This window comes from Helianthus annuus, chromosome 11 (genome assembly GCF_002127325.2).
Source record: "Helianthus annuus cultivar XRQ/B chromosome 11, HanXRQr2.0-SUNRISE, whole genome shotgun sequence".
In the NCBI taxonomy this organism is placed as follows: Eukaryota; Viridiplantae; Streptophyta; class Magnoliopsida; order Asterales; family Asteraceae; genus Helianthus; species Helianthus annuus.
In genome coordinates this window covers 94846286-94871267 of record NC_035443.2, presented here as the reverse complement: position 1 = coordinate 94871267, position 24982 = coordinate 94846286, and positions in this window count along the sequence as shown.

The following is a 24982-nucleotide window of genomic DNA, read 5'->3' as shown; positions in this document are numbered from 1 at the left end:
ACAAGAATGTCAGGATTAGAAGATTTCAAGTTGGTGATTTTGTGCTAAGAAAAGCATTCCAGAACACTACAAATCCTTCTGATGGCGAGCTAGCACCAAAGTGGGAAGACCCCTATCTAATTGAAGCTGAATCAGGAAAGGGGGCATATCATTTGATAACAATGGATGGTGATCTCCTACCAAGAGCTTGGAATGCTGTTCATTTAAAGTAAGAAGGATCAGGGATCCTCAGCGATACCGGTATTCTGATTAAGGATCCAGGATCCTCAAAGGATATATGATTCTACATTTGGTAACACATTACTTTCATTTTCATTTTCACTCATCTTATACTTATTACTTATCAAAAGTTAAAGATGTTAATCAGTTAACATCTATTTTCACAAAGTTTAAGCTTTTGCAGAGTTGTTATCATTTTACAGAAGATCAACGTGGTTGGCCAACCCTCCAAAGTTTTGGGATTGTCCCCAGTTTGGGCTTGTCCCCAGTTTTCGCCGGTAGCGCACGATGATCCTGGTATAGTTCACGTCTTTGGGACCAGTACCCACTTTCGGGGCTGACAACCTCATCGTACTGGCTATATTTAGGATCCTACGTATAATGGTAGACGTACCATACATCCGTTCCTAAGGTTTCTAACGTTTTCACGTTAGCTAAGGTTTTGGCATTTTCATGTCACTAAGTTTGGATAGTCGCCAGTAAGGGCCATACTCCAGTTTACATACGATCCTTGGGCTTGTCCCCAGTTATCCTTGGGCTTGTCCCCAGTTATCCTTGGGCTTGTCCCCAGTTATCCTTTGGGCTTGTCCCCAGTTATTAACTTATCTCTTATATTGGCTTAGTCCCAAGTTATATTCTGTTTTCAGATTTTCAAAGTCAAACAATTAAGGATCCTCAATCCTAATTATCCATTGAAAATTTTTCTTATGGTTATCCTGATTAAAGGTTAGGATCCTAACTTGGATTCTCAGGTATGATCCTTAACTGTTTTGATTACACTCATTATTTTGAATAACCCTTACACTTTGACAACTAAACCTATGATCCTCAAAATTAACTACTTTTTTGGAAGTTATCGACTATAGGATATTTGGTCCTGGATCATATCCTAAGTTTCTTAACTTTTCTTACTCAGACAAACATAAATCAAAACAATTGGAAATTAAAAGGATAAACAAGGGAAACAACACAAGATAAGCCAAAAGAGATTAGAGTTATTTTATTAACAAAGGTTTAAAACCCTTCAAAGTTGTCAAAATTGCCAACCCACGTTTCTACCAGCAAAACGTGGCCCATCCACATGGGTTGGCAAAGGGTGTCCATTGTTTGTGCATGCAGGAAATTTAAAGGCGGCAGGATAACAATGGCTTCATTCCCCAAACAGAGGATCCCTCCACCATTTGCAATCCTACCTATTGTCTGAAGGATCATGGATCCTTAATCCTAAAACTATTGTTCAAATTACAGACTATAATTGTTTCTAGAAAATATCAACAACCACAAAAAAATTGGGCTCCGGCTAAGTCTCGAAATTTCCATCATTGCCCAATCCTGCAGCTCAATCCTTCGCTGCACCATCACCACCAGCTCCACTTGCCTCTCCAGCATGATCCTTGCCAGCACCTTCAAGCATCGGGATCTCCTCAGCCTCCTCATCATCCTCCAACTCTGCCAGCCTCGCCTTCCAGCCCTCCACATCCCATGTGCTTTTGTCGAAGGCAGGATCCTGAGCCTCCATAGCCATCTGCAGCTGGATCTTGTACATGGCTATTGCAGCAGAGACCTTGGCATCCTGGGTGATCTCATGCTTCTCGTAGTCAAAGTTAATCACCATCTTGGCAGCATCGTCCTTAGTGGCCCGGAGCTCCTTCTGAAGGTCAGCTATCTTAAGATCCTTCAGCACACCCATTTGTTGAAGATCAGCAATCTGGCGATCTTGATCCTCGACGTGGCCAACATACGTCTCTATCTCAGCAAATTTCTGCAAGGAAAACGAGGCATGATATCAGAAACAATCCTCAAAACTATCAGGATACGCAGGCAGGGGCAGTGATCCTTACCTCAATAAAGTAGTCCAGAAATTGTTGGTGGAGCAGGGGCAGACCTTGAAGATCCTCAGCTTCAGAGGCTTTCCTCTTCTTGCCTCCTTTCCCTCTAACAGGTGCCTTGGGGACAGAAGCACTGGGGCTAGCAGGAGTCCTCTTCCTTGCAGATTTGACATTGGTAAGATCATCGATGCCGAACTTGGAAGCAGACTTAGAGGATTTTCCAGCACCTACACAACCAAAATAAGATAAGTATTCTAACTGAATTTGAAATCCTACACAGAATTACTTTTTAAATCAGGATACTTACTTGACATTGTGACAGAGGCAGAGGATACTTCTTGAGAATCCTGGGTGGCAACCTGGAAAGTTCTTATCTCCGGATCAAGCTTCTTGAAGGCCAAGAGTCTCTCTTTTGCAGCAGGAGTCAACTTCAGATGTGAAACGGAGATAGCTGCACGACAAGAAAACAACAGAATATCAGTGATCCTTCTATCAAGGAATATGTTCTATGGTGATCCTTCCAGGATCCTCTATCCTACCATGGGTAGCCCACTCCTTGGGCAAATCCTTCCCGTTAGGGATGGTATCTCTCCTAACAAAAAAGAATCACCGCTTCCAATTAGTATCATTCTTGGTAACCTTGAAGATTGGATGCTCCTCCCCGGGTCTACGTTTGAACAGATAACGATAGGAACCAAAGGTGGTCAGATCGTATAGCTCACCCAACTCGGCCATACCTAAGTCAATCCCCTCTTGCTCGATGATCCTTTCAAAGGTAAACAAAACCCTCCAGATCATTGGCATGGCCTGAACGTAAGATATGCCGGTCAAGGAGAAGAATGCTTGAGTAAAGGCTGGAAAGGGATACGTATAACCTATGGAAAACGGGATCACAGGAAAGGCAACCCATGAATCGGAGGTGTGGTCACTCAGGGCAGAAGGATCATAAGCTTTGAACACCGTATTTGCAGGAAAACAGCACCGAATCCTATCAATCTGAGGATCAGCAAAGATACAACGTTCTTTAGCAGTGTTTGTGATGATCCCTTGGCTCTTAAAGGGGCCTCCCTTCTGTTGATCCTTGGCAGGAGAATTCCGGAGCAACATACTGAACGAGATATGAAAAACAGAACAAGAGGGAAGAAGATGAAAAGGAGAATACCTGGTTGATCTTCTAAATACGGTTATAAAGGGAGTTGCTTTGAATTTAAACACATTCGATCCTATCCCTATTTCCATTTATAATGATGATTTGTGCAGGGCTGTCACTTCCATGACGTCAGATCGCAACGGATAGTTCCATCTTAACGGCTATATATTCGTTGAGTTAGTTATAGATAAGATTCAGCAAAATATAACTCGTTTATATCACATAAAAACTCCTTATATTTTGGGGGCAATTGTTAGGGCTGGATTTTTATGACCTATGATCCTTACATGTTATCCTAACAAGTGATCCTTGTTTCCTTGATAGATAGTGATCCTCAGAGGAGCTTCAGGATCAGGATCACGGATCATCCTAAGGATCCTCATACTAACGATTGTTCTCTTTATATTTAATGTTGTTTTGCAGGAATTAGGAGTTGGACCTGGTCTTGGCAACGTAATCAAGGAATCCTCCACGCTAATCTTGCACACGTATTACCAGAAATAGACGCTGTGGAGAATATGGAAACTTAGCACAATTCAAGGGCAATTAGTTAGGCTAAATTACTTCTATTTCTAAAGGGGTAACGAGCTAGTAGTTAGCTAATTTACCTAAAATACAACCCCATACACTTATATAAAAGGCACTCTTCGCCATTAGGAAAAAAACACACGTTTCTTACACACTCTAGCACACCACACCATAGCAATCTTTGTACCTAGCTCGTTACCATCCGAAGTTGTAAACATCTTTTGTTATATTGAAGTTTGGTGATCGGTAGTTTCCATCACCCGAGGTTTTTTATGCCGGAGATCATTGATCAAGGGCTTTTTCCTCGTATAAATCCTTGTGTCACTTGCATATTTTACTTTAAAGTGATCCTTTACTTTATTCAACAAACCAAGCATCATTCCCCGTTTACATAAAGTTTGGTTGCATTATCCTTGTGTGATTTTTGACCAAAACAGGTATCTCATGAGTATTGTTTTGGTTAAAAATCAGACAAGGATAATGCAACCAAACTCTCTGTTAAGGGGTATGATGCTTGAATTGGTAAACAACAATGAGGATCACTCAGAAATGTATTGCACAAGTGACACAATGATTTGTACGAGGAAAAAGCCCTTGATCAATGAATGATCTCCGGCATAAAAAAGCTCGGGTGACGGAAACTACCGATCACCAACTCAAATTAAACAATAATTCTTTACAAATTTGGATGACAGCGAGCTAGGTACAAGGATCACTATAGTGTATCGTGTAGAAATGTGTGAAAATTGCTAAGTGTTTTGCTGTAAGCTATTGAGTGTAGTTGTACGAGTGTGTGTAGCCAAAAATTAGCCAAGTGTTCTAAAAACTAGTTCGCTACCCCTTTAAAAATAGAAGTTAACTAAGCTAACTAACATCCCGCAATTTGTGCCTTCTCGCCACGTTCTCCACAACGTCCATTTCCAGTCAAGCACGTGCAGAATAACCGTGGAATATTCTTCAGGGACGTTACCAAGACTAAGTCCAAGCTGTTACTCTTGCAAAACAATACCGAATTCAAAGTGAACAATCGTTAGTATAAGGATCCTTAGGATGATCCATGATCCTGATCCTGAAACACTTCTGAGGATCATCATCTGTCACAGAAGTAAGGATCACTAAACAGGATATCACATGAGGATCACGAGTCATTAGAAAATCCTCCCCTAACAATTGCCCCCAAAATATAAGGAGTAATTATGTAAAATAAGCGAGTTATATTTTGTTGATCTTATCCGCAACTAACTAACGGATATATAGCCGTTTAATATTGAACTATCCGTTGCAATCCTGACGTCACAGAAGTAACTACCCTGCAAGATCATGATTATAAATAGGAGTTAGAGATAGGATCAGTTTGCATTTAAATCTTAGAGAAACTCCCTTTATAATCTCATCCGAAGATCAATCAGGTATTCTCTCTTCATCTTCTTCCTTCTCTTACTCTGTTTTATTTCTTTTACCATCACTTCGTACAAAATGATGCTCCGGAACTCTCCCGCTAAGGATCACCAGAAAAACAGCCCAATGAAAAGTCAGGGAATCATCAAAGATTCCGCGAAGGAACGCTGTAGTTTTACTGATCCACAGATCGATAGAATCCGGCACTGCTTTTCGGCGAACATCTTCTTTAAACCTTATGATCCCACTGCTTTGAGTGATTATATTTCTGAAAATTGGGTTGCCTTTCATGTTACACCGTTCACCATAGGCTATACCTATCCTTTTCCGGCCTTTACCCAATCCTTCTTCTCTCTTACTGGCATTTCTTATATCCAAGCCATGTCAATGATCTTGAGGGTTTTGCATACCCTTGAGAGGATCATTGAGCAGGAGGGGATTGACCTAGGAATGTCAGAATTGGCCGAGATGTATGATCTCACTACCTTTGGATCCCACCGATACTTGTTCAAACGTAAGCCTGGTGAAGAAAACCCAATTTTTAAAGCCACCAAGAACTACACCAATTGGAAACGGCGTTTCTTCTTCGTCAAAAGAGATTCTATCCCCAACGGAAAGGATCTACCAAGGAAATGGGCCACCCATGGTAGGATAGAGGATCCTGAGAAGGATCACCAGACAGTCTTCTTTTTGTATAAGGATCACTGACACCCTTTGTTTTTTGTTATGCAGCTGTTACCGTTTCACATCTCATAGCATCTCCTGTCACTGAGGAACGACTCGCTGCTTTCAGAAGACTTGGTCCTGAAACAAGATCATTTAAGATAATCACCCAGGATTCATAAGAGGTATCCTCAGGCTCAGTCACCATGTCAAGTAAGTATCCTGTTTAAAAATTTAAATAATTAGTTAAATAGAAATAGTATAAGGATACTTATCTTGCTTTGATTGTGCAGGTGCTGGAAAAGCTTCTAAATCTGCTTCTAAGTTCAGTGTGACCGATCTGGATAACGTCCGATCCTCCAAGAAAAAGCTTCCTGCTAGCCCAACTGCTTCAATCCTCAAGGCACCCTCCAAAGGAAGGGGAGGCAAGAAAAGAAAAGCCTCTGAGGCTGAGGATCTGCAAGGCCTGTCTCTGATCCGCCACCAATTCCTCGAGTACTTCAAAGATGTAAGGATCACTATCCCTGTCTATATATCCTGCTTGTTTGAGGATCACCTGGTCTTGAACTGTTCTTTATCCTCTTTGCAGAAATTTGCTGAGATTGAAGACTATGTGGGGAACGTTGAGGAGCAGGATAGGAAGATTGCTGACCTCCAACAAGTTGCACTACTCAAGGATCTCAAGATTGCCGACCTCCAATAAGACCTCCAGAATGCCAAAAATGAGACAGCCAAGGTGTTGATCAATGCTGACTACGAAAAGCATGAGATCACCCAGGATGCCAAAGTCTCTGCTGCCATTGCGATGTATAAGACCAAACTGCAGATGGCCTTGGAAGCTCAGGATCCCGACTTTGACAGGAGCACCTGGGATGTGGAAGGCTGGAGGGCAAGGTTAGCTGAGCTGGACGATGAGGAGGAAGCTGAGGAGATCCTGATGATTGAGGCTGGAAGCAGTGGCAAGGATCATGGTGGTGAAGCCAGTGGAGCTGGAGGTGGTGATGCAGCGAAGGTGTAAGCTGCATGATTGGGCAATGATGGACATTTCTAGACATAGCCGGAGCCCAATTTTTTAGTTTTGATGGTTGTTTTTGTTGAACAATGGTTGGCTTGTACTTGAACAATAGCTTTAGGGTTAAGGATCCAGGATCCTTTAGACAATAGGTAGGATTACAAATGGTGGAGGGATCCTCTGTTTGGGGGATGAAGCCATTGTGATCCTGCCGCCTTTTATTTCCTGCATGCTATGACCGCACAAACAATGGACACCCGTTGCCAACCCATGTGGACGGGCCACGTTTTGCTTGTAGAAACGTGGGTTGGCAATTTTGACAACTTTTGATGGTTAATCTTATGTTAATAAAATAACTTTAATCTTTTTTGGCTTAGCTCTTGTGTTGTTATCCTTTAATTTTCAATTGTACTGATATACACTTGTTTGAATAAGAAAAGTTGAGCAAATTAGATAAAGATATTTAGGATATGATCCAGGATCAAATATCCTATAGTTGAAAAATTCTGGAAAGTAGTATATTTTAAGGATCATCAGTTTAGTTGTCAAAGTATAAGGGTTATTCAAATTAATAATGAATAAAATCAAAATAGTTAAGGATCATACCTGAGGATCCAAGTTAGGATCCTAGTCCTTAATACCATAACCAGGATAACTATGAGACAAACCTTAGTAAGAAGTAAGGATCAAGGATCCTTGGTTGTTTAGCTTCAAAGATCTGAAATAGAACATGACTTGAGACTAAGCCAATGTAAAAGTTAGCAACTGGGGACAAGCCCAAAGGATAACTGGGGACAAGCCCAAGGATAACTGGGGACAAGCCCAAAGGATAACTGGGGACAAGCCCAAGGATAACTGGGGACAAGCCCAAAGGATAACTAGGGACAAGCCTAAGGATCGTTTGTAAACTGGAGTATGGCCCTAACTGGCGACTATCCAAACTTAGTGGCATGAAAATGCCAAAACCTTAGCTAACGTGAAAACGTTAGAAACCTTAGGAACGGATGTATGGTACGTCTACCATTATACGTAGGTTCCTAGGTATAGCTAGTACAATGGAATTATCAGCCCCTAAAGCGAGTACTGGTCCCACTGCCATGAACTATACCAGGATCATCATGTGCTACAGGCGGAATTGGGGTCAAGCCCAAATAACTGGGGTCAAAGCCAAGTGACTGGTTGCTTTTGTGGATAACCATCCTTTTGCTAAGGATACCTGAACTTTCAAAACTCAGAATTACGTGAGAAGTGGATAAAGGATGCATGATCCTTATCCTTAGGTGAGAAAGTAGGAAATGAAATAGTTTGAGATTAGGATGTTTACCAAAGTAAGGATCATCTGTGCTTTAAGGATCCTTCAAGGATACTCATGATGTAAGGATCATCTGTTCTATGAGGATCCTATTCACATGAAATATTTCTTCAAGTGGACAGCATTCCAGGCTCTTGGTAGCAAATCACCTTCCATTGTTAGCAATCGATATGCCCCCTTTCCTGCCTCAGCTTCAATCAAGTAGGGTCCTTCCCATTTTGGTGCCAACTTTCCATCAGCAGGATTGGTGGTATTTTGAAATGCCTTCCTTAGTACCATATCACCAACTTGGAATTTTCTGATCCTAACATTTTTGTTGTAAGCACCAGCCATTCTTTGTTGATAACTGGCCATCCTTATCCTAGCCAGATCCCTTATTTCTTCTATAGTATCCAGGTCTTGAACCAAATTTTCGTCATTTTCCTCAGGATCACGAATAGTTGTTCTAGCAGTTGGGACCACCATTTCTGTAGGGATCACTGATTCTGCCCCAAATACCAAAGAGAATGGAGTCTGGCCTGTAGCATTCTTGGGGGTTGTCCTATCAGCCCAAAGCACATAAGGTAACTCTTCTGCCCATTTCCCTTTCTTGAATCCAAGCTTCTTCTTCAAATTGTTGATGATGATCTTATTGGATGATTCTGCCTGACCATTAGCTTGTGGGTGGACTGGTGTTGATGTTATCATCTTAATCCCCCAGCTGTCACAAAAGTTAGTAGTCCTGCCCCCAATAAATTGGGAACCATTATCACATATAATCTCAGAAGGGATACCAAATCTAGTAATAATATTTCTTTTAATGAAGGATATAACTTCCTTTTCTCTGACTTGGGCAAAAGCTTCAGCCTCTATCCACTTGGAGAAGTAATCAGTCATAGCAAGCATGAACACTTTTCCACCAGGTGCCTTAGGGAGCTTACCAACTATATCCATCTCCCATCTCATAAATGGCCAAGAGGAGGATATAGGATGCAAAAATTCAGCTGGTTGGTGAAGGATATTGCTGTGTCTCTGACAAGGATCATACTTCTTAGCATACTCCACAGCATCTTTCTTCATAGTTGGCCAGTAGTATCCTGTTCTCAGGATCCTTAAGAATAATGCCTTGCCCCCAGTATGGTTTCCACAATCTCCTTCAAGGAAGTCTTTTAAAACTTCTTGGATTTCAGGATCCTCAATGCATCTTAAATATGGTCCTGCAAGAGATCGCTTATACAACATATTATTTAAAATTGTGAATTGAGATACCTTAATTTTGAAAGCCCTAGGGTTTTCTCCTGTTGGAATCTCTCCATGTTGCAAGTATTTCATGATTGGGAGGATCCATGATCCTGAATGAGATTGAGTATCCTCACTAGGGATAATTGCAGAATCCTCTCCTATTTCCATAGCCACATGATCCTTGATAGCAGGAGCTAGGATATGGATAATGGGGATACTTATATCTTCTGGGATCTTCAAGGATGATCCTAAATTAGCCAATGCATTAGCTTCTGTATTTTCTTCCCTTGGTACCTGTGTCAAACTAAAGGAAACAAAAGAGAGTGCCAATTGTTTGACTATCTCCAAATATTTGGTTAGCTTTTCACCTTTAAAAGCATAGGATCCATTAAAGTGATTAGTGATTAATAATGAATCTACATGTACCTCAAGATACCTGATCCTCATATGCTTAGCAATTTGCAAACCAGCTATCAAGGCTTCATATTCAGCCTCATTGTTAGTAGTTTGAAACTCACAAGCTATAGAGTGGGGTATTATGTCCCCCTGTGGCGATTTTAGTAGTATCCCAAGCCCTGTGCCTTTGACATTTGAGGATCCATCAGCATAGAGTATCCAAGGATCCTTGGTCTCTTCTAGCTGCTGGACTTCTAATTCAGCTTCCTCTTGCAAATCACTACTGAAATCTGCCACAAAATCAGCTAATGCCTGGGATTTAATGGCTGTCCTGGGCTCATATCTTATATCATATGCACTGACCTTCACTGCCCACTTAGCCATCCTTCTTGACACTTCAGGTTTCCTGAGTACATTCTTAACTGGAAAATTAGTTTTAACAATAATGGCATGAGTTTCAAAATAATGTCTTAATTTAGTAGATGCCATAATTAATGCAAGGATAAGTTTTTCTAGGTGTGAATACCTGGATTCAGCATCAAGTAAATTCTTACTTACATAATAGACAGGATGTTGTGTACCTTCATGATCCTTAACAAGGACGGCACTTACTGCTTTTGAGGATACCGCTAGATACAAGGATAACACATCCCCTTTTTCTGGTTTCATCAAGGCCGGGGCCGAGGACACGTAATCCTTAAGAGCTCTTAAGGCACTTTCATGCTTCTCAGTCCACTCGAATTTCTTGTTCTTCCTCAAGATATCATAGAACTCTTTACATTTCTCTGAGGATTTAGATATGAATCTGTTCAAAGCTGCAATCCTGCCTGTTAGCCTCTGGACATCCTTATCATTGGCAGGAGATTTGATGTTCACAATAGCTTTGATTTGTTCTGGACTGGCTTCAATGCCTCTCTTTGTCACCATATATCCTAAGAATTTACCTGCTTTGACACCAAAGTGACATTTTGAAGGATTAAGTTTCATGTTATATTTGTCAAGGATATCGGATGCTTCCTCCAAATCCCTTAGGTGATCCTCAGCCTTTCTGGATTTCACCACCATATCGTCTATGTAAACCTCCATAGTTTGTCCAGTTTGATCCTTGAACATCATATTGACTAGCCTTTGATAAGTTGCACATGCATTCCTTAGTCCAAATGGCATAGCAATATAACAGTATATACCAGTGGGAGTCATAAAGGCTGTATCCTCTTGATCAGATGGTTCCATCTGAATTTGCTGAAATTCAGATGAAGCATCCATAAAAGTTAACAGTTCATGACCCGCCGTTGCATCCACCATGGAGTCAATGTGGGGTAATGGGAAAGGATCCTTGGGACATGCCTTATTTAAATCAGTAAAATCGACACACACCCTCCACTTTCCGTTTTTCTTTTGAACAACAACCACATTGGCCAACCATCTTGGATACTTGACCTCTCTAATCATACCTGCTCGGAGCAATTTCTCTACCTCTTCCTGGATAATGGCGTTTCTTTCTGGTGCAAACTTCCTCCTTTTTTGATGGATTGGTTTGAATGACCTGTCAATGCCAAGTTTGTGAGTGATTATATCTTTAGATATACCTGTCATGTCTTCGTGTTTCAATGCAAATGTAGTTTTCCTCCTTTTGAGGAAGGATATGATGTCTTCTTTCATTTCGCCAAGGATCCCTGATCCGATATAGATTTTGGATTCAGGATCACCAGGATCCATGAGGATTTCTACTACATCCTGCTCTCTTGCCTCCAAGACATCCCTTGGAGGATACTTTGATTGCTATTGAGCCATTGACTTTGAAGCTGGTTTCATTGACGAGGTATAGCAGGTCTTAGCCTCTTGTTGATCGCTACGAATCTTCACGATCCCCCAAGGACTAGGAAGCTTCACACATTGATGATTGGTGGATGGGACTACCTTCATATCATGTTTCCAAGGCATGCCAAGGATAACACTGCAACAAGATAAACAGTCAATAACACAAAATTTTTGATAATTATGTAGTCCTTCGACATAAATTGGGAGTTTGATGTCCCCCAGAGTATTCTTAGTCTCGCCACTGAATCCCACGAGCACAGAGGATCTCGGAATGATATCAGATTCGGGGATACCCATCTTCTTAAGAACATCAAGTTGGATAATGTTCACAGAGCTTCCTCCATCTATAAGGATCCTACGGACAAAATGGTTAGAAATAAAAAGAGTGATAACTAAACCATCGTGATGAGGATCCTGAATGTCAACATGATCATCCTCATCAAAAGTTATGACTTTCCCTTTGGAGACACTGGATGTTCGGATGGGTCTGTCTCCATTATCTATCTTGGTTTCCTTTGCATGCCTTTTAGCTGCTGAGAAGGATGTTCCACATATGTCTGATCCTCCAGAAATAAAGTTTATAACTTGTGCATCTGCTGGAGGGGCTGGAGCTTTCTCTGGGATCCTTTCAGGATCCTGAGTCGTTGACTTCTTTCTCCCCAACAATTCTTTCAAGTGCCCCTTGCTCAACAGGTATCCAATTTCTTTTCTTAGTGCAATGCATTCTTCTGTGAGACGCCCAAAATCTTCATGGTATGCACACCACTTTGACTTATCTTTAGTTGCAGCTGGTCTGTCATTTTTCCTAGGCCATCTAGCTTTATCACCTAGATTCTGCATTGCAAGGATTAGCTCATTGTTATCAACAGAAAAACAATATTCAGAAATTGGCGGATAATTCTCATCATCCTCTTCTTGATCAACAACATGCACGTTCTGGTTATCAGATTTGTTATAGGATCTGAACTTGTTGTTCTTGTACGAGGATCCTTGTTTCTCTTGCTTTGAGGATCCTGCTAACCTCTCCTGGATCCTCTTGTCATCTTCTAGCCGGATGAACCTAAGTGCCCGGGTTCTTACCTCATCTAGATTCCTGCATGGTGTCATAACAAGATCATCATAGAATAATGAATCCCTAAGCAATCCCTTTTTAAAGGCTTCAAAAGCCGAAGCAATATCCAGGTTAGGAATATCTAAGGATTCTTTACTAAATTTAGTGATATAATCCCTTAATGATTCATTATGACCCTGGGTTATCCTATACAGATCACTAGTTAAACGCTCAAATTTTCTACTACAAGAAAACTGATTATTAAATAGGTTAACTAGATTAGCAAATGAGGTAATAGAGTAAGGGGGAAGACTTAGCAGCCATTTAAGAGCCGATCCAGTAAGAGTGGATCCAAATCCCTTGCACAGACATGCTTCCTTTAACCTTTCTGGGATGGGATTGATTTCCATCCTTTCCCTGTATTGTGCTATGTGTTCTTCAGGATCTGTTGAACCGTCATACAACTTCATGGTGGGCACGTGGAACCTCTTGGGTATCTCAGCATCACAGATTAGTGGTGCAAAACGAGATATCTTATAGCTCCCATCAGCAATCTCCGGGATAGGCTTGACCACTCCTGGGACATTTGATATCATATCCTTTAACTTTTGCAACTCTCTAGCCATGGCATGGTTGATACCTGTATCTTGTACGAGGCCATGGTTAGTGGTACAAGAATTATTGAAGGTGTTACCTCCCACTGGGTTCAAATTAGGAAGAGTGGATGTGAATCCATATTGTTGAGACTCCGGAATGATTGAAGGACCAGTAGAAGCAATGGTTTGCATTGGAATAACATCTCCCTGATGGATATCTGAACTCCCTGATTGCAAACTCCTTAAGGATCCATGAAACTAAAAGGATCCTGGAATATAGGATGATCCTTGAACCTGCGAGGAACCTGGGACATAGGAGGATCCTTGAACCTGCGAGGATCCTTGAACCTGGGAGGATCCTTGAACCTGCGAGGATCCTGGGACATAGCACGATCCTTGAACCTGCGAGGATCCTTGGAATGGCCAGAACCCTTGAATCTGCTGCGCTCCTGGATATCCTCCTGAACTTGTGAAGGATCCTATATGCTGAGGATGGGATTCTGCTGGCTGGAAGTATGAACCTGATGCCTGAGTCATTGCTGATGATCCATAGTGCACTCCTTTTGGTCCTCCCACATATTGAACATCTGGGATCACTGAAGGCTGAGAAGATACAACCGGAGTATCGAAATTCAAAGATCTGGGCATCAGTGGTGAATGATCTTCTGCCGATCTCTTTTGTTTCTTGAGGTCTCCGATTTCTTTAAGAATCCTTTCGTTGGTCTTATCCTGCTGCTGTATATGCTCCTTCATCTGCAAAATCAGAGTAAACATGTCACTAGTAGTAGGAGTATAAGAAGCAGAAGAAGTTGGAGGTTTTGAGAAAATGGGAGTTGGTTTCTTCTCGGCATTTTTCTGAGATTCAGAAGGTGGTGGAGGCAAAGGTGGAATGCCCTGAGATGAATTGACTGCAGACATCGCAGTAGAAGTATTCTTCGATGATGAAGCCATCTGCTTGGATGCAATGAACCAAAATGATCACGAGAATGAGAATCTTTATGAATGAAGCACCAATGGCCCCACGGTGGGCGCCAAACTGTTTTGGTTAAAAATCAGACAAGGATAATGCAACCAAACTCTCTGTTAAGGGGTATGATGCTTGAATTGGTAAACAACAATGAGGATCACTCAGAAATGTATTGCACAAGTGACACAATGATTTGTACGAGGAAAAATCCCTTGATCAATGAATGATCTCCGGCATAAAACACCTCGGGTGATGGAAACTACCGATCACCAACTCAAATTAAACAATAATTCTTTACAACTTTGGATGACAGCGAGCTAGGTACAAGGATCACTACAGTGTATCGTGTAGAAATGTGTGAAAATTGCTAAGTGTTTTGTTGTAAGCTATTGAGTGTAGTTGTACGAGTGTGTGTAGCCAAAAATTAGCCAAGTGTTCTAAAAACTAGCTCGCTACCCCTTTAAAAATAGAAGTTAACTAAGCTAACTAACATCCCGCAATTTGTGCCTTCTCCCCACGTTCTCCACAACGTCCATTTCCAGTCAAGCACGTGCAGAATAACCGTGGAATATTCTTCAGGGACGTTACCAAGACTAAGTCCAAGCTGTTACTCCTGCAAAACAATACCGAATTCAAAGTGAATAATCGTTAGTATTGTTGGATATAATGTTCAATTGTCGATTATAATTCAATGTTGCCGTCAAGGTACGACCCAAAGAGTTACACTTTGGGAAACGAACATATAACGGTGTTTTAATCGTTAATCACCGGATAACGAAATAATAAGCGTAATGAAAGGAACATGTAATTATTTAGAATAATTACATAGAGCTTTATAAATATTATAATTAATTTGTTAATTATAATAAATAGAGATATTTATATTAATTATGAGATAATATGAAGGAGTTGTGATTAGATTACAAAACTTAATCCTTATATATCTTTAAACTCCATAAAAGATCTCCATGATTTTTATCTATTAAAAAAAAAAGTTTGGTAGCTATTAAAAAGGGATACGGAAATTTATTTATAAATTTTTGAGTAATTGATCTCTAATTTGGAGTCCCAATAAAAAGTTCATGCTCCTCTGGACGTTTCCTTCAAGGGAGTGTAAAAGGAAACAAAAGCAAAAAGAATTGAGAAGGCATACTTATTCTCAATTGACGACAAAAAGGAGTGGTGAAAATTTTTTGTGAATTTCTTTCTCAACCGTGAGTATAACCAAAGTTTTTGTTTCTTCGATTACGCAAAAAGGTAAGTAAAGTTTTTGAACTTTATTTTCTTTAGATTTAAGGTTTCGTTTGAAATCGTTTCAAACGAACAAATATGATTTCGTGGTCAACGATCATCTAGCGAGATCGTTCGTTGAACCAAGGTGTCTTTCTTGGATGTCACGATTCTTTATTTTATTATAACCTATTTTGATTGTAATAAGATCACTGGTGGAAACGGTTTAGAACCGAACCTCGTGTACATGTTTTCCGCTGCGTTCAGTTTGTTTGACAAATTGATAAAAATTATTTTCTAAAAGTTACACGAAAACCAACAGTGGTATCAGAGCCACCTTACAAATCAAAGTAGGTTATTTTATACATGCGTTTGTAGATCTATAAAATAGTTATAGGATTGTATGCTTAAAATCGAGTAGATTTGGATAGGATCCTGTCACGTATACTAGTTATAGGCAAGTTTTATTAAGGCCAAACATGAACACTTGTCAAAGTACTCTTTGACAAAATATTTGGCCTTAACCTATTTCGTTTAGCTTAATGATCGTAGTATGCAAATCCGGGTCTAGAATCGTTTTTCATAACACGTGTACTAAATTAGTTTTTGGAGCTACACGCGTTAAATTAGTTTAAAGAAAAACGAATATATTAAAATACTTATTTTTAATATATACCAAACTAAAATATTTAAAAAAAATAAACGTAACTAAACACTTTATTTTAAAAATAAAGTTAAAATTTTGTTAAGTCTTTTCGTTACAATATCTAAAGGAAATTTAATTTTTCTTTATATTAAAGTTTTTTTTTTGGATTGGATCTAAGATTAAGTGGGAGCACAAAAGGGTTTGTGCTACACTTAATGGGCTCGGTTCACGTTCTTGGGCTCGAACGAACCGAACATATTATGAACCCGGAATTGCGTATTTATTTATTTATTTTGCGTTTTGCCATGAGATGTTTATTACGCCATAAAATTAATAACTAATACACGATCATTAAAACGACAATTTTAATAAAAGGTTTATTAAGTATTGGATAGGTAATTAAAATAAACAGTTTATTTTAAAATACAAAAATCAAAAATTGGTTTTTCAAAAAAAAATTAAAAGTTAATTTGAAAACCATAATTAATAAAAGTTATTGATTAAAATAAATTTGCGACACGACCAACTTAGATTAAATAGGGTATTTAAAATTAATCGGTCGAGTGATTGAAAGGTGTTTCAAGTCATCACAAATTAAAACGTAAAATTGATTTTTACAAAGGAATTGTATAGCCTATGTTCATGCCATAGGCCGTACACGTATTTTAAAACGACCCGAACTAGTAATTTTAAAATATAACCCAAATTAAAATCGATATTCTACGCCACCCTAAATTAAGAACACCCGAACTGATCTATCCGAACCCCTGGTGCTAGTGTTTACCCTGCATCCAGTCCTACGGTTTTGGTTAGGGGTAGTTCCGCGATTTCCATGCTTACATGGGCCGGGCTACAGTTCTGATTTGAGGACAAATATCACTTTTGCGACACGAGAGCGAATGTTAGTGTTTACCCTGCATTCGTCTTCTACGGTTGTGAAAGTGGGTGTAGTTGGGGTTAACGTACCAATGCTTGACAACACTCGTCATGCGACCCCAAACCGAGAATTGTGTAGCTGACACAATTGGTGATCGTCACCTACCCTTCAATCTATGCCAGTGAAGAGTGCTAAGTCCATTCACTGAGTTATGGGGAGATGGGATCTGATCCTAATTCCTAAAATTGTGTATATCTTGGGTAAAAATTGAATTAGGTTAATGCATGAAAATTACTAATAAAATTTTCTTCTAAATTCTACAGATGTCTACAAACAATTCTGATAACACCAAATTCTTGCTTAAGTCCATCCTTGATAATTCTAACTTCATGGATTGGTACCGCAACTTGAAAATTGTTCTCAGGGCGGAGAAAAAGGCTTATGTCCTTGAAGGACCAATTCCCGAAGCACCTGCTGCTAATACGGGTGCAGCCCGTAGGACATGGGAAAAATATGTTGATGATTCCCAAGATGTGACATGTCTTATGCTTGCTATGATGATTCCAGAACTTCAGAAGAATCTGGAAAACTTGGGAGCATATGAGATGAGTGAGCAGCTAAAAAACATGTTTCAGCAGCAAGCTCGTCATGAGCATTTTGAGGTGATGAGATCTCTCATTACATGTCGCATGCAGGAAGGTACTTCGGTCAGTTCTCATGTACTGAAAATGAAGTCTTTCGTTGATCAACTGGAACGTCTGAACGCACCCCTTAGTAATGAGTTAGCTACGGATGTGATCCTTAACTCGCTACCCAATTCATATCATCAGTTCGTAATGAACTATAACATGAATGGGTGGGAAAGAACGATCCCAGAGTTGCATCAGATGCTAAAAACTGCTGAGACAAACATCCCAACTAAGGGAAATCCAGTGCTAGCGATCAGGGAAGGAAGAATTACCAAGAAGAAGCAATCCAAGGGAAAAGGCAAGGCGAGTAAGCAAGACAAGGGCAAAGGCAAAAAGGTTGCCACTCCGAAGGCAAAGCCTAATAAAGATGCCAAGTGTTTTCACTGTGATGAGATCGGGCATTGGAAGAGGAATTGTCCCAAGTACCTGGCTGAGTTGAAGCTTAAGAAGCTGCAGATTGGAGAATCCTTAGGTATACATGTTATTAATCTATTTTCCTTTTCGAGCAAATCTTGGGTGTTTGACACTGGATGTGGTTTTCACATTTGTAATGATTTGCAGGGACTAGAAAGGATTAGGAAGCTGAAGCAGGGTGACTTAGAGCTGCACGTTGGGAACGGGCAGAATGTTGCTGTGAAGGCAGTTGGAGAATTTATTCTTGAATTACCTTCTGGATTGTTTATTACTTTAGACAATGTTTTTTATGTTCCTAGTTTGACTAAGAATATTATTTCTGTTTCTGCTTTAAGAGAACAAGGTTTTAATTATGCTTTTGATATTGTTAATGATAGCATTTCTGCATTTTTAAATGGTGTGTTCTATTTTGAGGCTAAGCCTCACAATGGTGTCTATGAAATAGATACTTCTAACAATAGATCAAATAATATTGTATGCTCTCTTTCCTCTAAACGTGTTAAAACTAGCTTTAATCAAACATATCGTTGGCATTGTCGTCTTGGCCATATTAACATCAATCGCATGAGGAAGCTCCAGACCGCAGGGATTCTAGAATCCACGGGTCAAGAGACTTATGATTTATGCGAATGTTGTCTAAGTGGCAAGATGACTAAGGCCCCTTTTACCGGAACTAGTGAAAGGGCTAAAGACCTGTTAGGACTCATATATACTGATGTATGTGGTCCATTCAGAACTATGTCAAGGAACGGGGAAAGATACTTCGTTACATTTACTGATGATTATAGTAGATATGGATATGTTTATCTTATGAAGTTTAAACATGAAACCTTTGAAAAGTTCAAAGAATTCCAAAATGAAGTACAAAATCAACTAGGGAAAATGATTAAGGCACTTCGATCCGATCGAGGTGGTGAATACATTAATCAAGAGTTTGATGAACATCTCAAGAAGTGTGGGATTATATCCCAATTAACTCCACCTGGAACACCACAACTTAATGGTGTGTCTGAGAGGAGAAATCGAACCTTATTAGATATGGTTCGATTAATGATGTGTCGTACAAACTTACCACACTCCTTTTGGAGTTATGCTCTTGAAACCGCTACACGTCTTCTTAATATTGCTCCTACTAAAAAGGTAGAAAAGACACCATATGAGATGTGGCATGGTAAACCACCTAAAGTCTCTTACCTTCGCATATGGGGATGTAACGCTTATGTTACCAGTGAGTCTTCGGACAAACTTGATCCTCGCGGTGAAAAAGTTGTTTTCATTGGATATGCATATCCGGTTGGTTATTATTTCTATAATCCTGCTGAAAATAGAGTTTTCACTAAGCGTCGAGGAACATTCCTAGAGGATGAGCTTATGGCGCGAGGAATTGGAGATAATCTTGTGGATCTTGAGGAAATTCGAGAACCACAAATTAATCAACCAATAGTCGAATCTGTCTCTCAACAAAATGTTGTTGGATCTGAACCTGATAGGATTCAGGAATCTGATGTAACACTAGGCGTCCGCAGAAGTACGAGGGATCGTCATGAACCTAATCGGTATTCACCTGATAGGTACGTCTTGATAATAGATCAAGAAGAGCCCTCAACCTACAAAGCTGTGATTTCAGGTAATGAATCTGAAAAATGGCTCGAAGCCATGGGCGTCGAGATGCAATCCATGTATGACAACCAAGTCTGGGATTTGGTTGAACTTCCTCCCGAATGTCGGACTGTAGGAAGTAAATGGGTTTTCAAGTTGAAAACAGATATGGATGGAAATGTGCAAACCTATAAGGCTCGATTGGTTGCTAAAGGTTTTACTCAGACTCAAGGAGTTGATTATGAGGAAACCTTCTCGCCAGTAGCCATGCTTAAGTCTATTAGGATTCTACTTGCCATAGCCGTGTATTATGACTATGAGATATGGCAAATGGATTTCAAGACCGCGTTCCTAAATGGACACCTTACAGAAGATGTCTATATGGAGCAGCCTGAAGGTTTTGTAGATCCTAAGAATCCTAAGAAAGTTTGCAAGTTGAATAAATCCATTTATGGATTGAAACAAGCATCTCGAACCTGGAATCTTCGTTTTGATCAGAAAATCAAACAATTTGGTTTTATCAAAAATGAAGATGAGCCGTGTGTTTACAAGAAGGCAAGTGGGAGTTCTATTACTTTTCTAATCCTGTATGTAGATGACATACTTCTCATTGGAAACGATATCCCAATGTTGCAGGACGTTAAATCCTGGCTTGGTAAATGTTTCTCAATGAAGGATCTTGGAGAAGCTGCTTATATTCTAGGAATAAGGATTGATAGAGATAGATCTAAGCGGCTACTTGGACTTAGTCAAAGTACGTATATCGATAAGGTCATTCGGCGTTTTTCGATGCAAGATTCCAAGAAGGGTCTCTTGCCAATGGCAAGTGGAACCATACTAAATAGTCATCAGTGTCCCAAATTGGACAAAGATAAAGAGGATATGAAAAAGGTTCCATATGCCTCTGCTATCGGTTCCATCATGTATGCCATGTTATGTACTAGACCGGACGTATCGTTTGCTCTGAGCTTGACTAGTAGATATCAACAAAATCCTGGTAAAAGTCACTGGATTGCTGTGAAAAATATCCTAAAGTACTTAAAAAGAACTAAGGATATGTTTCTGATATTTGGCGGTTTAGAAGAAGAGCTGAAAGTAAAATGTTACACTGATGCAAGCTTCCAAACGGATCGTGACGATTCACGATCTCAGACAGGCTATGTTTTTACTTTAAATGGTGGTGCTATAACTTGGAAGAGTTCTAAGCAAAGCGTGGTGGCCCAGTCGACCACTGAATCAGAATATATAGCGGCTTCAGAAGCTGCTAAGGAAGCTGTTTGGATGAAAAAGTTCATTGCTGATCTCGAAGTTATACCAAGCATACAGAAGCCTATCGAGATATTTTGCGACAATACAGGTGCAATTGCTCAGGCAAAGGAACCAAGGTCGCATCACAGCACGAAGCATATTCTCAGAAAATTCCATTACATACGGGAAGTTTTGGAAAGAGGAGACATCGTAGTAGAGAAAATTGATACTGATCAGAATCTAGCGGACCCGTTTACTAAGCCTATACCTCAAGTGAGACACGAGAAGCATGCTAATTGTATAGGTCTTAGATATGCTAGACAGTGGGTCTGATTTTGTAATTTAGTAATTTGGTGCATTTTGAACTGTAAACAGTATTTTATGTTTATTTGAATTTAATGGTTGAATGTCTTTTAAACTATTATATCTGTGTTCAAATATTAGTACGTTAAGTATCTATGAATATTGTATTCTAAAATGTCCGTAGTCTATCAGATTCATGAGAACCAATCTGGTAAAAGACTATTTTGAATTAGATGGTTGATCCATATAATGGATACTCAAAGTGTTGAGAACCATATTCATTGATATGATTAGTTGAATCATATTGGGCGTAACTCGTTTCAAAATGATCTTCATGGATCTTAGTCATAAGACATTTTGAATAGGTACGATCATTGTATCCTTAGACCTGCGGTGCATACTAGAACTAACTTAAATGAATGGTTGCTCTTTGATTCTATCTAACGTTGTACGTAACTGGCAGTAATAAGGATAGTTTTGGGAATGATCTGAAGTTTAGTGGGAGTTGTTTGTAGCCAAAGGGATCTGTGCTTCTATACTTAGGAGAGGAACACTCTGGCGCCTTTCGTTGGTTTGAACTGGTGTTAACGCGTGGCCACGCTCGAACTAGTAGTAGTTTGATAAACCACTTCAAATCAGGAACGAAATTAGAAATGGTTGAATAATATATGAGAATGAATTGGATCCATGTCTCATGTTCAACAAGTGTTCAATACAGAGGGATAAATGAGTCGATAACCCGGGTTATACTATTTGCATAACCAAAGGTTTGATTAGTGCAAAGAATTAGTTGACATAAATTTCTCATACCTTGCCGGGGGCAATATAATGCAGCTAGGCACCCACTATTGTCCACATTGAAAATTAATCGGCCAATCGACCAAGTGGGAGATTGTTGGATATAATGTTCAATTGTCGATTATAATTCAATGTTGCCGTCAAGGTACAACCCAAAGAGTTACACTTTGGGCAACGAACATATAACGGTGTTTTAATCGTTAATCACCGGATCACGAAATAATAAGCGTAATGAAAGGAACATGTAATTATTTAGAATAAATACATAGAGCTTTATAAATATTATAATTAATTTGTTAATTATAATAAATAGAGATATTTATATTAATTATGAGATAATATGAAGGAGTTGTGATTAGATTACAAAACTTAATCCTTATATATCTTTAAACTCCATAAAAGATCTCGATGATTTTTATCTATTAAAAAAAAAGTTTGGTAGCTATTAAAAAGGGATACGGAAATTTATTTATAAATTTTTGAGTAATTGATCTCTAATTTGGAGTCCCAATAAAAAGTTCATGCTCCTCTGGACGTTTCCTTCAAGGGAGTGTAAAAGGAAACAAAAGCAAAAAGAATTGAGAAGGCATACTTATTCTCAATTGACGACAAAAAGGAGTGGTGAAAATTTTTTGTGAATTTCTTTCTCAACCGTGAGTATAACCAAAGTTTTTGTTTCTTCGATTACGCAAAAAGGTAAGTAAATTTTTTGAACTTTAGTTTCTTTAGATTTAAGGTTTCGTTTGAAATCGTTTCAAACGAACAAATATGATTTCGTGGTCAACGATCATCTAGCGAGATCGTTCGTTGAACCATGGTGTCTTTCTTGGATGTCACGATTCTTTATTATATTATAACCTATTTTGATTGTAATAAGATCACTGGTGGAAACGGTTTAGAACCGAACCTCGTGTACATGTTTTCCGCTGCGTTCAGTTTGTTTGACAAATTGATAAAAATTATTTTCTAAAAGTTACACGAAACCCAACAAGTATAAGGATCCTTAGGATGATCCATGATCCTGATCCTGAAACACTTCTGAGGATCACCATCTGTCACAGAAGTAAGGATCACTAAACAGGATAACACATGAGGATCACGGGTCATTAGAAAATCCTCTCCTAACAAGTATGATTCTGGGAATGGCTAGGCACAATATTTCCCCAGTTATCCTCAGTGTAAACTGAAGAACTTAAGTTCAAAGCCCTGGGTTGCAAGGGAGTGACAGTATCTTCAGCAGGCCCACTCGAGCTGGATTTCAAGAGTTGTATCTCTCTCATCAGCATTTGATTAGTTTCCAGCTGCTGCCTCATTTGTTCTTGTACACTACCAAACAAATTTAGAATTTCCTCATTAGAAGCCAAAACAGGACCAGATCCCTGGATATTGCGAGCGGGGATTGTTTTGGTCAAAAATTACCGAAGCAATTAAGTGATCAAATTAGTTAAGTGAGGTAGTGTGCTAAAAATGTGTTGAAAATATGTTGGTTAAGTTGTTTAGAAAAACAGTGTTCAGGATACGGCTCAGGATATTGAGCTGTATCTACGATCAAACAATGAGCAAAAAGTAAACAGGTTGACACGAGATGTACGAGGAAAGCCCTTGATCAATCTAGATCGCCGGCATAAAACCTCGGGAGCTGACAATCGCAGCTTCCTAGTTCTTCTTTGTAACATTTCTCATTAAAAAAATTTATAATTAGAATGCTAATTAGCTATTAAGAAAACCCTAATTGAGACACCCAAGTAATTCTGCACTAACCCTAAAATTTTCGAAACAATCGGAATCAGGATCAGGGCCCCTAAAACTCAGGGGGGGTTAAACCCTAATCGATATTATCCTTATTATACGTTGCCTGAATTGAATTTTATAAAACTGTCAACTCACCCAAGCTACTGGACACGAAACCTACCCTACCCTAAATTGGCATCTCAGGCGATACGCGGGAGGTTCCCCGAATTCTGCCGCGACACGCGGGAGAAGCCAATTTTCAGTATAAATAGAGGGCCTTGGGACTTGAAATTGGAAGTTAAAACATCGTCCAAACGCTTTCTGTACGACGAATTATCACAATTATACTACAACTACACACACACTGTTATCGAGGTGCTGCCGCGGAACAGGGTAATTACTCGATCGCTATTACGATTCAGTTTCCGGGATCAATATATCCAAAGAATGTCTAAGTGCCGCCCACATTGGGTTATGCTTTGTCGTTTGTCGATAATTCGATAAATGAGTTGAAGCATTATACTTTGTCGTTTGTCGATAATTCGATAAATGAGTTGAAGCATTATACTTTGTCGTTTGTCGATAATTCGATAAATGAGTTGAAGTATTATACTTTGTCGTTTGTCATTTTGATAAACGAGTCGAAGTATTGCACTTTGTCATTCATTGTGAGAATTTGATCTCGTAAGTTATCGTAACTGCGGTATTGATCACTAACCCTGTTTTGTGTGCATTATTGTGAAATTAGGTTAACAGGGCTAAAATCCTATTCTATCCGTAGTAAATCTGCAAAGTGAGTTATTCTACTTTTATAAACTCTTTTCTCACCGTTTGTGAGTGTTAACTATTTTACAATACTCCAAATTCATTTTTCCGAGATTATAATACCAGTGATTAAGTTGATGTAATCACCAAATTACAGCCAGTATGTGGGGTATTGTGCACATTACTACAGTTTAAATCATTTTAGGTGGTCGAACCTAATTTAATTGATTTACGTCATTCATTGGGGCAGCTAATGGTGATATGACCACTGTCACAGATCTGGTCAAGTGACAAATACTGTGGGTAGTTGGTTGATATCAGAAACATGCGTAAAAGATCTTAACACTGTGAATAATCATAAAATGTGTCATTTTCAGTAACTAGAATAATTCACTCAGTATTTCCCGCTGACAAAATCTTTTTCAAACATGTTTCAGGTAATCTGCTGTAAATCAGGAAAAGTGCTGAGGAGCATTTCAAGCTTAAAATAGTGGCTCAGTATAAAATAAAGAAAGATGT